Below are 15,709 nucleotides of genomic sequence, written 5' to 3'. Positions count from 1 at the left end.
ATTAACATGAAATTTCGGTATGACAGTCTGTGCTATCGGTACTATCTTAATTCTGTACAAGTGAAATTAGCGACTAAAATTTGTCCGCAAATGTTGGCATTAGCTATATACTATTTATTTATTTATTTATTTATTTATTTATTTATTTATTTATTTATTCCTGACTTACATTTGAGGCGAAGTTAGGGCTCACAGCCCTCTTACACTTAACCACTATAAAAAAAATTTAAATTTAAAAACGTAAACACAAAAGTAATACATAGTAATACATAGTAATGCTACAAAGAAGACTAAGTTACAAATCAGCTCGCCAATTAGTGTAACTATTAATAATAACACAAAGCGTAAATACAGTAATAATAAGAATAATGACTGAAGTGCATAATAGATGAAGAAAACCCATTCACACAACATACACACAATGACTCATACAACTCAATTATATATTCCCAGGAAATATTTTCGGCAGGCAGATTTGAATTTATGAGAGGATGTAAGGTGCCGAATGTCCATTGGCAGTGTATTCCAGAGTCTCGATGCAGTAACTAAAAAGAAGTTATGATAGGAATTCGTTCGATTTAGTGGAATTTCAAGTAGGGAACCAGAACGGGTACTAATTTCATGGAATGAGGATACGAAACGGAAATTAGAAGATAGGTAATTAGGAATGTTCGCCGAGAGCACTTGGTAAACAAGTGTCATTAGATGAAAATTCCTTCGTTCATTCATGCGTAGCCACTCCAAATGTTTTGAAATATGGTGTAACATGAGCGTCAGTCCCGCCCCGCAGTGTAGGAGGCAACACGTCCGCCTGTTACATGGCGGCCCCGTGTTCAATTTCTGACTGGGTCAGAGGTTTTTAATTGTAAATGATTAATATTTCTGGCCTGGGGACTGGGTGTTTGTGTCGTCTTTAACGTTCCTTTCCACTCATTCAACACTCTACACTTCTTCCATTCAAATTACACGTAGGTTCATATCACGTGGTGCAAGTAGGGGCAAAAGATCTCTATAGGTCCACGCCCCGAACAAATAGCATCTTAAAAAAAACATGAGCGTCATGTCGCAGTTGGAAGGCATATCGCATGCATGAGTTCTGTGCTCGTTGAAGTCTCAAAGCTTGTTCAGCATTTGCATTGACTAGTACCGTATCACAGTAGTCTAGAATGGGGAATAATAGTTCTTGGATTGATTTTAATTTAAGTTTTAGAGGGAAGAATTCGAGTGACGTTTCAGGGGATATAGAGCTGCATGAACCTTTCTACATACATTTGTTACGTGTTCATTCCAGGTCAGATTCTCATTGATGGAGATTCCACGATTAGTTACATTTTAAGGTACGCGTATAACAACAAATTAAGTACATCCAGAATTATTTAAAGAAATATTCTAAAATACTGCATATACGCAAGTATCTTCTTCATCAGCAAAGTCCAGGTCTAACCCTGCATCAGAGTCGTAAATCATAGGCTTAGCGAAGTGCATTCCGAAACAGAACGCATAAAAATATAATTTGTTTAACATGTAGAATCAAATAGTCTCTCTAGCACTGGAGCCTTAATTTTATTAAAATAATGCATAAACTTGTTCAAACATGAGATAAGTCATTTGATGGTTATCTGCAGTCAGCAAATAAATGGTCCAGCGGTGAACGTCAGTCACCTTGTCACCAACCCTAGGAAGTGTTGTCTAACCATCACGTAATATTCTATTGTTTTCAGCCTCTCCATTTTCCATGTACGGGCATAATTGCTTGATTTTAAAATGACATGAAAGAAAATAACATACATATATCATCATTACAGACCGTCATGCCTTTCAGCGTTCAGTCTGAAGAGCCTCTGTGAATTTACTAAACGTCGCCAAAATCCTCTATTTGCTACTAGTGCTGTAGCCACATTTACTTCTAAAACTCTTATCTTTAAATTGTTAGAAACTGAGTCCAACCCTCGACGTCTTGGTCTCCCTCTACTTCTCTTACCCTCCATAACAGAGTCCATTATACACCTTAGTAACCTATCTTCCTCAATTCGCGTCACATGACCCAAACACTGAAGACAGTTTATGCACACAGCTCCGAACATCGATTCACTTTATATCCTCATTCCGAGTACTCTCCAGCCGTTGTTCCTACCTATTCGTACCAGCAATCATTCTCACTACTTTCATGTCTCTTACTTCTAACTTATGAATAGGATATCCTGAGTCCATCCAGATTTCGCTCACGTAATGCAAAGTTGTCTACTAACAGACAGATGTAAAGATAGTTTAGTCCGGGAGCTGACATCCTTCTTACAGAATACTGCTGATAGCAACTGCGAGCTCACTGTATTACCTTTCCTGCACCTAGATCCAATCTCATTTACTATATTACCATCCTGGGAGAACACACACCCTAAATACTTGATATTATCTACCTGTCCCAGCTTCGTATAACCAATATGATATTCAATTCTGCTGAATTTCTTACCTACTGACATCAATTTAGTCTTCGAGAGGCTAATTTTCATACCATACACATGCACTTATTTTCAGGTTCCAAGATATTAGACTGCAGGATTTCAGCACAATCTGCCTTTAAGACCAAGTCTTCAGCATAGGCCAGACTGCTTACTACATTTCCACCTAACTGAATCCCTCCCTGCCACTTTATGCCTTTGAGCGGATGATCCATGTAAACTACGAACAGCAAAGGTGAAGTATTACAGCGAACTTGTCTAAGCGGTCTAAGTACCCTGAACCAAGAACTCATTCTACCATCAATTCTCACTGCAGCCCAATTGTCAGCATAAAGGCATTTGATTGATTTTAATTACAATTAATCCCTTAGTCCCCCAGTATGGTGAACATCTATTCCCTCGGAACCCTGTCAAATACTTTCTCTTTACGAAACACGTAGTGCAAAGTAGCATTTTTCAATTAACTGGCACATACTGAAAATCTGATCCTGACAGCGCTTCTGTGGTCTGAAACCACACTGATTTTCATCCAACTTCCTCTCAACGACTGATCGCACCCTCCCTTCCAAGATTCCAGTGCATACATTGCCTGGTATATTAATCAATGAGATACCTCGATAGCTGTTTCAATCCTCCCAGTTCCGTTTCCTATAAATAGGTGCAATTACTGCTTTTGTCCAATCTGAAGGTACCTTACTAACACTCCATTCTAATCTTACTACTCTATGAAGCCTTTTCATCCCTGCCTTCTCACTATACTTCACCATGGAAATGGCAGTGGCCTTAATTACGTTAAAGCACCAGCATTTGCCTGTTGTGGAAATGGGAAACCACGGAAAATCATCATCAGAGCTGCCGACAGTGGGGTTTGATCCCACTATCTCCCGGATGCAAGCTCACAGCTGCACGTCCTTAACTGAAATGAAATGGCGTATGGCTTTTAGTGCCGGGAGTGTCCGAGGACATGTTCGGTTCGCCAGATGCAGGTTTCTTGATTTGACGCCCGTATGCGACCTACGAGTTGTTATGAGGACAAAATTATGATGAAGACGACATATATACCCAGCCCCCGTGCCAGCGAAATTAACCACTGATGGTTAAATATTCTCGAACCTGCCGGGAATCGAACCCGGGAGCCCTTTGACCAAAGACCAGCACGCTAACCATTTAGCCATGGAGCCGGACGCGTCCTTAACTGTACGGCTTATACTCCCGGTAGTAATCATACAATAAGCCTGCCTGTTAAGAAGTAAAACCTAGTCCAGGAATGCTAATGTAAAGTAACTACAGTATATTTGCTTCAATTATTTTCTTGATTTACCATTGTTTCTGATTTTACTCTCGATTTCCTCCAATAAAATGGTTGGAAATGAATGAGAGAACGAACACAGATAATGGCCAAGTTAATTAACACTTGCTGAATCATTTCTAACGGGAACTATATTATACTTTGAATCTACTTCTGATATTTATTGCTGATATATTGAATGGCGAAACATAACTTACGGTGGTGCAGGCAGTATAACTCTGTAGAATATAATGCTATTATACATACTTCCTCAGGTTAATGATATATTTATGTATGCAAGATCAATGTTACAATATTATTATGTGCGAGACTTTGAACATCATAGTTAATAGCTGTGCGGTGTTATCCTTGTTGTTGTCTTCACTTTTTGGATATTCTGTCTTTAGACTGATTTGTGCAGCGCTATACTCAGCCCTATACTTTACAACTTTATATTTTTGTAGTAATTGCATTCTACAGCTATAATCTATTTCTTATATCTATGTCTTGGCATTCTTCAATCCGTTCTTACCCTCTTCACTTTTCTTCGGACCAGGGGAGTTGGCCGTGCGGTTAGGGGCACGCAGTTATGGGCTTGCATCCGGGAGAAAGTGGGTTCAAACCCCACTATCGGCAGCCCTGAAGATGGCTTCCGTGGTTTACCATTTTCACACCAGGCAAATGCTGGAGCTGTACCTTAATTAAGGCCACGGCCGGTCCCTTCACACTCCTAGCCTTTTCGTATCCCATCGTTGCCAAAAGACCTATCTGTGTCAGACCGAAGTAAAACAAATTGTAAAAGAGAAAGAGTCTCCTTGGTACCAACTGAACAAGTCTCGAGTGTCTTAAGTTGCATCCAATCAGACTATCTATCCTCCAGATCAAATTTTACCAAATTATTCTTCTCTCACCATTCCGACTCCTTGGCTGAATAGTCAGCGTTCAGGCAATCGATTCAGACGGTCCTGGGTTTGATCTCAGCCTGGTCGGCGATCTTAAATGCGACTGATTAATTCTTCTCGCTCGGTGACTGGATGTTTCTATTTTTCGCAACTCTCTCCTCTTCATATTCAGATAATACACCACACTGCCAATCACCATAGAAAAACGCAATCGTTCATTCATCCGCCCATACAAAGTTGGCGCCAAGAAGGGCATCCGGCCGTAAAACAAGGCAAAATCCATATTTTTACACTTCATCGGACTCCTTGTTGACGGTCACTCGTCACGCATGTCACACTGTACCAGTAGTGGTATAAAATCACTGAATGCCACTTTACAAACATGGTATGTCTAAACAGTACGGTGAATAGACCGACATAGCAGTGACAACGTGTGGCAACACAGCGTGCATGCGCATGTGAAGAGAGAGACATCACCAGAAGCGCCACGTAGAGTTGAACACACGAAGCTGAAGCAGATTAGTCTGTTGCAGCCAGTCGAACATAGTGCGTGTGAAGACTCGTGTCATAGTCGAATAAGGTAACGCAGAAACATCAAGTTTTGTTACAGACTGGGAGAAATGAAATGGCGTATGGTTTTTAGTGCCGGGAGTGTCTGAAGACATGTTCGGTTCGCCAGATGCAGGTCTTTTGATTTGACACCAGTAGGCGACCTGCGTGTCGTGATGAGGATGAAATGATGATGAAGATGACACATACACCCAGCCCTCGTGCCAGAGAAATTAACCAATGATGGCTAAAATTCCCGACCCTGCCGGGAATCGAACCCAGGTCCCCTGTGACCAAAGGCAAGCACTCTAATCATTTAGCCATGGAGGCGGACACAGGCTGGGAGAAATGGCAATGGAGACGCATGCTGTGGTGGTACAAGTGTAAGGAACAGAATCCATAAGCAGAGCATGTATTTACGATTGGTTCATACGGCTGCACTACGCCCGGGTCGACCATCAAATAGCAGAAGTGATGAAAACATCGAGCAAATGCGACAGATGCTGGCACAAAATCGGGGGCGTTCTCTGAGAAGGATATACCAGGATTTAGTGATTAGCAAGTACACTATGAACACCGTGATTCACAACAATTTGGGTAAGCGGAAGATCTGTTCTGCATTTGTGCCGCGCACACTGACTGACAACATGGATGGAAATTGCCACAGATTTCATTGACACGTATGAGCGAGATCTATATTTTCTGAAAACTTTCTTCACAGGCGATAAGACTTGGCGTAACCGGTTCGATCAGGATACCAAGCGACAAGCAATGGCACGGTGTTCACCGGGATCCCCACGTCGAATAAAAAGAAGAGTCCCCTTCAAAAGTAGGGGATCAAGACATTATTCATCACCGTTTTTCGACAGCATTGGCATGACCCATTAGGAATTCGTACCGGAGGATCAAACTGTCACCGCCACAGTCTATGAGGGTGTTTCCAAACGGTTGCTGCTACACAACCGGCGTGTTCGGCTAGAGTTGTACAGGACTGCAAAGTGGAGTCTCCACCACGACAACGCTTGCCCACACACTGCGATCGGTGTGCACAACATCTTGGCTTACCCTGGCGTAACTGTTTTCGAACATCCTCCGTACTCTCCTGATCTGGCACCTGCAAACTTCTTGTTGTTTCCTCACCTGTAAGAATATACCGGACATCCGAACTCGTGTTGGATGTCATATAACACAGTATTTTTTGAATAATCTACAGACCAATATACAACAATTTCTTTAAATGCAATTCTGTCAAAATGCGAGCTTTTAATTTCGTTAGTTACACACATAGTACTTCGTTTAAAGTAAATTAATTAATTTTTCAGCATTCATTTCGTAATCCAGTAAGTAAAAATTTTCGTAAATTCATGAAACTGAGCGAGATATCTTCGCTGTAAGGGCTACATTGCTCTAAGCTTCCTGCAACCGCCATGATCGGCAGTCCTGAAAATGGTCGTCTTCTACGGTATTTCATTTTCGCACCAAGCAAATACTGGGACTGCACCTTAAATCGGCTCACGGCCGCTTCCTTCCTAATTCAACTTCTTTCGTGTCCCACCCTCGCCGAAAACCTGAAACGGTTAGTGCGATATGTAAAAATTCTTCGCTTTGCAATGAATTTACGACAATAGGTACGAATTTAATTATATAATATTATGTGCCATTTCACTTCAAGGCGTTCAACTGCCTGTCAGCGCATGGTGACATCACCATCATCTATTCACTTAGCATGCACCAGCAGGAAACTAAATTATCTCGTAGGCCTATGCACTTTTAATTATGCATGTTCACTTTAAAAGGATCAGTGATATAGTATGGCAAACTTTTGTGGATAGCGTTTCTGTGCAAATGACATATTTGTTCGGGACCGTATGAAACTAAATACTCTAGCGGATTAAAAACAATATGAAATACATATTTAACGGTAAAACTGACTGAAGGACAGGAGAGTTCATAGAAATACGTCGGGTGTAATATGAACGTTTTCCTTGTGTTTTCGTCCTTCTCTTCAGATATTGTTCCTCAAGCTGCATAAACGAGAATTTGGAACGGTTGTAGAGAGATCAAAGGAAAACGGTGTAATGCTGGTTTCCCACAAATAGGAGAATATTCGTTTCATACGCGGAGTCAAGGCTGAGCGGGTCAGACTCTAGAACACTGGCCTTATGACCCCAATATAACAGCTTCGATCCCAGCATCTTTTTTCCTTTTTCTTGCTATTTGTTTTACGTCGCGCCGACACAAATAGATTGTTTGGCGACGATGGGACAGGAAAGGCCTAGGAATGAGAAGGAAGCGGCCGTGGCCTTAATTAAGGTACAGTCCCAGCATTTGCCTGGTGTGAAAATTGAAGCCACGGAAAACCATCTTCATGGCTGCCGACAGTGGGGTTCGAACCCACTATCTCCCTGATGCAAGCTCACAGCTGCGCTCCCCTAACCGCACGGCCAACTCGCCCGGTCAATCCCAGCTCAGTACCGTGGTATGTGAGGCCATCCTCATGACGATAGATATTCACCGGTACATAAAAGGACTCCAAGCGGGACACATTTCCAGCATCTCGTATCTCTTGAAAAAGTAAGAAAGTACTGAGAGGAAAATGAAGCTAGTACATTATTATTATTATTATTATTATTATTATTATCATCATCATCATCATCTGTTTACCCTCCAGGTTCGGTTTTTCCCTCGGACTTAGCGAGAGATCCCACCGCTACCGCCTCAGGGGCAGTGTCCTGGAGCGTCAGACTCTTGGTCGGGGATACAACTGGGGAGTATGACCAGTACCTCGCCCAGGCGGCCTCACCTGCTATGCTGAACAGGGGCCTTGTGGAGGGATGGGAAGATTGGAAGGGATAGGCAAGGAAGAGGGAAGAAAGCGGCTGTGGCCTTAAGTTAGGTACCATCCCGGCATTCGCCTGGAGGAGAAGTGGGAAACCACGGAAAACCACTTCCAGGATGGCTGAGGTGGGAATCGAACCCACCTCTACTCAGTTGACCTCCCGAGGCTGAGTGGACCCCGTTCCAGCCCTCGTACCACTTTTCAAATTTCGTGGCAGAGCCGGGAATCGAACCCGGACCTCCGGGGGTGGCAGCTAATCACGCTAACCACTACACCACAGAGGCGGTATTATTATTATTATTATTATTATTATTATTATTATTATTATTATATCCGGACCCATGGGTGAGTAGTAAGAGTCCTTATATTGGGGCTTCAACGTCTAGGCTCGATTCCCAGTCCAGCTAAAACAAGAAATACAAATGGCTTTACATTGCACCGACAACAGGTAGGTCTTGCGGAGACAATGGGAGAGGTAAAGGCTAGGAGTGGGAAGGAAGCAGCGCTGGCCTTAATTAAAGTATAGCCCCAGCATTTTCCTGGTGTGAAAATGAACCACGTAAAACCATCTTCGAGACCGCCGACATTGCGGTTCGAACCCACTATCTACCGAATGCAAGCTCATAGCTGTTGGCCCCTAACCGCAAGGCCAACTCGCTCGGTCACGCTGAAACAATTTAATCTTAAACGGTTAATTCTCCGGCTGGATGTTTGTGCTGTTTCCAACATAACTGCAATTCACATAAAATACTGTCCACCAGAACAATACACAGTTTCCCATACACAACAGATGCCAATCACCCTGGTATGTGGGTCTTCCTTATAGGGCGAGCACCAGGCTAACAATAGCCACACGGAATTAAATTATTATTATTATTATTATGATTATGATTATTATTATTATTATTATTATTATTATTATTATTATTATTATTATTATTATTATTATTATTATTATTATTACTACCACTAGACAAGAAGAAGATTCTATACATATTCTATGTAAGTCTACTATCAAAATGTGAGTCTGATTCAATTAATTAGGTAGCAAAGTCTCCTCATTCTGTACATTTGCGTGTCTTGTTCATTTATGATTAATAGCATTAATTTGGTGTAAGTAATATTGCCATACAACATCTGTCGCTATTTCTCGATGGATACAGTATTTGCCACTGTCTCCTGGCACAGGCCATTGCGAGTTGCCCGTGCCGTGCTGTTAGGTTCGCGCAGCTGTGAGCTTGCATCCGGAAGATAGTGGGTTCGAACCACATTGTCGGCAGCCTTGAAGATGGTTTTCCGTGGTTTCCCATTTCTTTTGCTAGTTGATTTACGTCGCACCGACACAGATAGGTCTTATGGCGACGATGGTATAGGAAAGGCGTAGCAGTTGGAAGGCAGCGGCCGTGGCCTTATGGTTTTCCATTTTCACACCAGGCAAATGCTGCGGCCACGGCCGCTTCCTTCCCACTCCTAGGCCTTTCAAGTCTCATCTTCACCATACGACTCATCTGTGTCGAATAAAAAACTAAGATTCAGTCTCATTTATGACTGTGACAATATAGAAGCTGCTGAGTTACGGGTGGTCTTGAATAATGAGCGCAAGTAGTGCGCCCGGATGCCCCAAAGGGTATTACTTATAGGATTATTCGTGCTGCTATAGCACTTTGTGGATTAGCTAGGAATGTGGTGGCCTAGAACGCCTCATTTTGGCGGCGTCATAATTTCCTTGCAAGTGCATAAATCGCACTGATGATAGAATCAGTCTCCAGGCTGAAGACATGACAAACAGAATTTTCATACAAAGTCTTCACACCTATCCGAGCATTTACTGTCTATTTCGGCACTAAAGACTGTAAAATTAAGCACCAGGTGTCAGGAAATGACAGTTCACTGAATTTCACCGTCGGTTCCTCCTCTTCCACCCGGACGGTTTATCAATGGTCTACGAAAATGGATGAATATCATTCGGAGACAAGGCAGGTCGAGACAGGTCCTATTTCTCTTACTACTAGGCCAATAGCGGATAGTGTTACCATATAGAAATACGACGTCCTTTCATAGAAACTAATGTCGCCTTGTTTGATAATGTATGGAATTGTCATGTTATTTATGATGAGGAAACAGCAGTGTTTGACCATTTATTTGCCAACAACAGATACTAGGACAATATGCGTGGTGAGAGAAGGGTGGCATTCCTTCACTGGATTGGCGAGGAAATAGAATGAAATAGTATTTAAATTTGAGGAGATTCATTACAAAGAACACAAATTTATCTATCCACATATTTTAAGTTCTGGCATTGGAAGAATATCAGCCCCATAGAGAAAGATGCCGTAATAGTTCGCTGAGCCTGCTCTGTGAACAGCACGTAACCAAAGAGCTCCAGATTGTCGTTAACTAAGGAGATCCCTCATTAGAACCTTTTAGCTCACATTTATGCCAAACAGGAGTCTGATAACAGAGCGGGAGGTTGTAGCATCCAACTGCTTGTTTCCTGACGCCGGACTGTTGAACAGCACGTAGTCAACTAAGTCACAACAGTCGTCCAGCAATTTGAGATTCCACAAGACTCCTCCATTTCACTATTATAGCAAACAGGAGTTGTAGAACTACCGTTCCAGAGAGTTACGAGCAACACTAACAGCTGTATATGTCACGCGCGAGTCACTGGAAAGGTATCTCTGAATCCGAACTAAATCTCTTGGTAATATATTTTATCCCACGGGATCACGACAAGAAGGAGAAACAATATGTGTGTGACTCCTTTAGTGCAGCACTTTGGTTTCATACGTATTGAACCCTTTAGGTCCTTATTGAGGGATACCTACCTTCCTTACCTATCAGCAAAGTTCATGAGATCTGTCTCTTGGGTCGTTTCGGGTTCTTCGTCACTTGCTGAGGTAAAGGTAGGGTTCATTAATTCTAATCTATCTACTGGAATGAAAGGTCTATTTAAAAGATTCCTATTTATTCAGGGAAATAAAGTAATTTACTATGTCAACGATGTCATAGTCAATTGTGTCCACTGGACACCACAATCATTTTTACATAAATGTCAGAACACTGGTGTGAGACTTTAACGTAACTGCCTGATGGGCAATCTTACTAGAAACCATTATCTCAATTATTAATCATTTAAGAAAGGAAAGTCTGGAAATCCTTAAATTCGGCTTCCATGTGAGACCACATGTACCATCATAGTGATTCGTTATGGTCCAGCCCTCGTAACACGAACTCTGGACTCTGAGTATAATTAAGGCCGTCCAATCGGTGTGTGCCACACAATGGTTCTACGGCATGGACCCTTAATTGAATCGATGTGACCTGCGTCTATGTCATGGACCGACATCTAATCTTCTAAGTTACTTTAAAGTCATTGTGGATGATGACCGCAAGGAAATGATGCTACAATGGCATATGGCCCTAATCTAAGTCACTGAGGTTGATGACCCCCTGACCATCCAAGTTTCTAAGCTGAAGGCTAAACACAATTAAGTTACATCGGTTGATGACCAAAGTTCCACTTTACTATCCCCAGCACATTCACTGCTCAGTCAATCAAAGTTCAATAATTACAACAACAACAATGCTCACAAACTTTGTGGCATAAAATCCATTTCCTTCGGATATGTCCCTTTTATCTTTACTTTATTTTTTAATATTCCCCAGACAACAAATTAAAATTTCCAGAATGCATCTCCAAGTTATTCGCTTGATTAAAGTTATTTCAAAATGCGGTTTCACTGAATTCAATAATTTAATAAATTTAAATGATTTAACGAAATATTAACAAACAACAAATTTCATCTCCGCGGACTCTGGTTTCCTCACAAATTTCTACGCAGCTGTGATGTAAATTCAATATTGCGATGTTTATCTGGCTGGAAAAGAATTTGTTACATCATTCATGTCCAGCTATATATCTCATCTCGTGATATCATGCTTAAAAATCTAATCTAATCCTAACCGTTATTAACACTTGGATATCCTAATAATCTACGTACAAAGCAAACAACTCGCCATATAATTACGATGTCATATCTCGTCATTACCATTATGAATTTTACACACCCCTCACAGACAAACCGATCAATCACGACCATCGCTCTATATTCTGGACAACCCTAAAATTGGGTTACTCTGTTCCTTATACTCAAAGTTCATGGTTTCAAATGTTCATTCCGTCCCCAATTACAGTATTTCGCAATACTTAGATCAATACCGGCTATGAAATTTCAACTAAATCCAGCATTTAACGTTTTCCTGGCCGAGAATACAGTACAATCTCAACTCCACTGTCCCGTTATTATCCCCGCTGTCCGCTTAGGTCTCTCACCCATGCTCGCTCGGCAGTTACATAAACCACCCGGTTCGTTCTACCTGACTGACTTCTCAAAATGCTCCCTTTAAACTCTGCCGACATGATTAAACAAATACGATATTCTAACCAACAAAATGCACAGATATGCTTCAAGATGCCCACACTAATTATACGCGTCGCCAATTATACCGCTATGGATTTCTATGAATTTCTTTCCATTCTCAACATTATAAAATATTCCTCGGGTTATCATATCCCGGCTTCAATGACAGGACTCTAACCTGATTCGCACATCTCATCTCAACTCATATAAAACATTCCTCGGGCTTCCGTATCCCGGCTTCAATGACAGGTCCAACCTGATTCACAAACTAACCTCTGTTTCCCAGCTCCACAATTATCATCGACAAAGAACTGGAATAAAATCCTCACTAGAAATCCCAACATCTAATATCGCACAATGCATTACTCATGAATAACTTTGCATAAATGATATCGTATTTAATAACTTGATTTTTTTTTACGAGAAATGACTGAAACATTCTACTAGATCTTTTATTTGTCAGTCAGACACAGTTTAAAATGGGCATTAAAAAAGAACGTTTCTCTCCGTGACCAAATTCATCCCCTAGGTTCTCACCCGACAGCGCGCTTCCACTCGATTGAAAATGAGTGACCATGGATTATTATTATTAACGTCAAATTGCAGACAGAAGAATTTTACATCGAATGAACATCTTACTTTGACAGCACAAAATACAGGCAGTACACTCACACGGATGACGATCTACATTGGACGTGATATCACTTCGGAACCCTATTCAATAACTTTTTACAACATTATATGGCACTCGCAAGACTTCAAAATTTTATCCAAGTGGAAAATAAAACAAATGACTCTTTTAGTCGTACCCTCACATTTACAAAACTTAGTAGGGGTGACCACTGCGTCGTATATCCCCATGCACAATACACTTTTAGAAATCACGAGATGAGATATAAGAGGCAGTAAGATGGGAAGTCACCTACCTCATGTCTTCATGCCAGTATTCGTCTTAGGGCTCACCTGCGACCCTGGCATTTTATTTAGCCATTTTTACATTCATGGCTTTACAATTTATAATTATTTCTTCAGGTTTCCTGGAATAAAGCATAAAAAAAGAAGAAAATACCCTTCACTTGATTGCTTGAACGCACACGATGGATTATAATTACTCCCGCACACGAATTACTTAATCACATTAGAATATTTCAGTACTTTGACCGTCCTATCTGATACACTTATTTCTCTCAAGAAAACTATCTCCCCATGGAGTCAAGACTTAGCCGCAATGGCTAAAATCTGCAGTCGAACTCAGTCTACTTTCGTTGATTTGATTTCGCAGAGCAGCTCAACAATTTCGTCCGCTTTGTATCACAAATGCCGAAGAAGGAAGCTTCGTCATGGCGTCCCTTCATATTTATAGCAGTTACCCCCTCTCTTCGGATCTCTCCCTTTGCCGCCAAGAAAATTTCTCTAAATTTTCTGACTTACCTAAACTGTAATTTCAAGAGTTTTGAAAGTGACTACATGCTTGCTACATTTCTGATGGTAGTGTTCATGGACATTTAAAAATTTTACGGGTTCGATTTGTGAGATGATTGACCTCCTTTGATAGGCACTATATTTTTTTGACTTGGCGTGGTCACGCCGGGTACACGCGCTTTGAAATAGTTCATAAAAATTACTTGAGATTCTTCCGCCGTCGACACGTGTGGTTGACGTCACGTACCCCAGAGCGTGGGACCGAAGGTAATCACCCCCTCGTCACGTGTCAAATCCATGCTATCAAGAATCCAACTTTTAATTTAATTGTTATATAATGCATAATGTTCTTAGGGCACAAAGGTCATGGGTTCATATTTCCCCCAAGACACGAATTCCTTTCGCACAGTGACAAGGAATTTCCTTTAAATACTCCAGATGGCGAAATTTCTAATTTTGACGTCTGATGAAACATGACCTTTGAATGTAAATTCCTTTCCTCTCTCTTATGCAGTTGGTCATCTTCTGGTGTGCGGATACTGGTTGATGCCTTCAGCTTCCTGGTAGTTCTTGGTTGCTTGGAGAGTTCGGGGTTGCGGGGTAGATCTCCAGTGAATTGTAGTTGACTTATTGGAAGTTAGGTGGTTTGTCCTTCCAACTTCTCGACGAACTTGCATTCACATCAAAATGCGAAGTTTCTGGGTTCAAATCCCTGTCCTCATTACTGTCGTTGTCACTGACTTTCTTCATTTTTGCAGGTGGTTTACCGTTCTTCTTCTTCATCATCATCATCCTCATCTTCTTCATCTTAGCAGCTGGCTTACACTTCGTCTTCATCATCCACATCTTCTTAATTTTAGCAACTGGTTTACACATCTTCTTCATCATCATCCTCATCTTCATTTTAGCAGCAGGCTTACGCTTCTTCGCATTTGCTTGATCCTTTCTTGACGGACTATAATCGTCATTACTGGCATCCTCGTCTGAACGTTCATCCCTCTCATCACTGCTGCTTTTCTTAGGTCTCTTCTTCTTACTGGCACCAAATCGTTTAGGTTTTGCTTTTTCCTCTTCAGACCCATGCCATAGATCAGAATGTCTGGATTTGTAATTATTCCATCTTCTATCGGCTTCATTTCCACAACGGCGTCTGCGTCTTTGGTAAGAATTTTCCCGACATCGACCCTGGTTCCTCCTACATGGATCACGGCGTCTATTCCACTTTCCGTACAGGTAGCTAGGTTGTTCCACGTTCTTACTATTCTGGTTTAGTATGGTTTCAAACCCTGGCCCATTATTCTCTTGTATGTCTGCCTGCGAAACATCCCTTTCCGGTCTACTCTCTTGGATATGAATTACGACATCCACTTGGTTTTCCACATGCGTAACTACTTGTGGCGCTGATTTAGGAGACTCCATGTTAGTAAAATATTCAAGTAGACGGGCCAGTATAACCTCCACTGTGTCTAACTTCTTGTTCGAGTCTTTCGCATCCGCCTTTATATTTTCACTTGGTTCCTTCAAGTCTACCTGTACCTCCTCAAAACTCCTAGGCGTTTCTTCCTGAGTCGTACCTAATTTTCTTATATCCTCGTCTACCTCTGTCTTCAGATCGGCCTTAAGCTCAGCTTGATCTGACATCAACTGCTTATGTAGATCTCTACTTCCGTTGACGTGCCTATCGAGGTCTCCTCTACTTATGTCCCGATTTTCCCTGAGAACACGATGTAGCTCGCGAGTTTCTATGAACTGCTGATCAATGTTATGTTTAAATTCACCAATGTCCTTCCTAATATCAACGCTAGCTTCCTTACAATTTTCCTGAG

Source organism: Anabrus simplex, chromosome 1 (genome assembly GCF_040414725.1).
Source record: "Anabrus simplex isolate iqAnaSimp1 chromosome 1, ASM4041472v1, whole genome shotgun sequence".
Taxonomy (NCBI): Eukaryota; Metazoa; Arthropoda; class Insecta; order Orthoptera; family Tettigoniidae; genus Anabrus; species Anabrus simplex.
The sequence above is the reverse complement of the archived record's forward strand: the minus strand, read 5'-3'. Positions refer to the sequence as shown.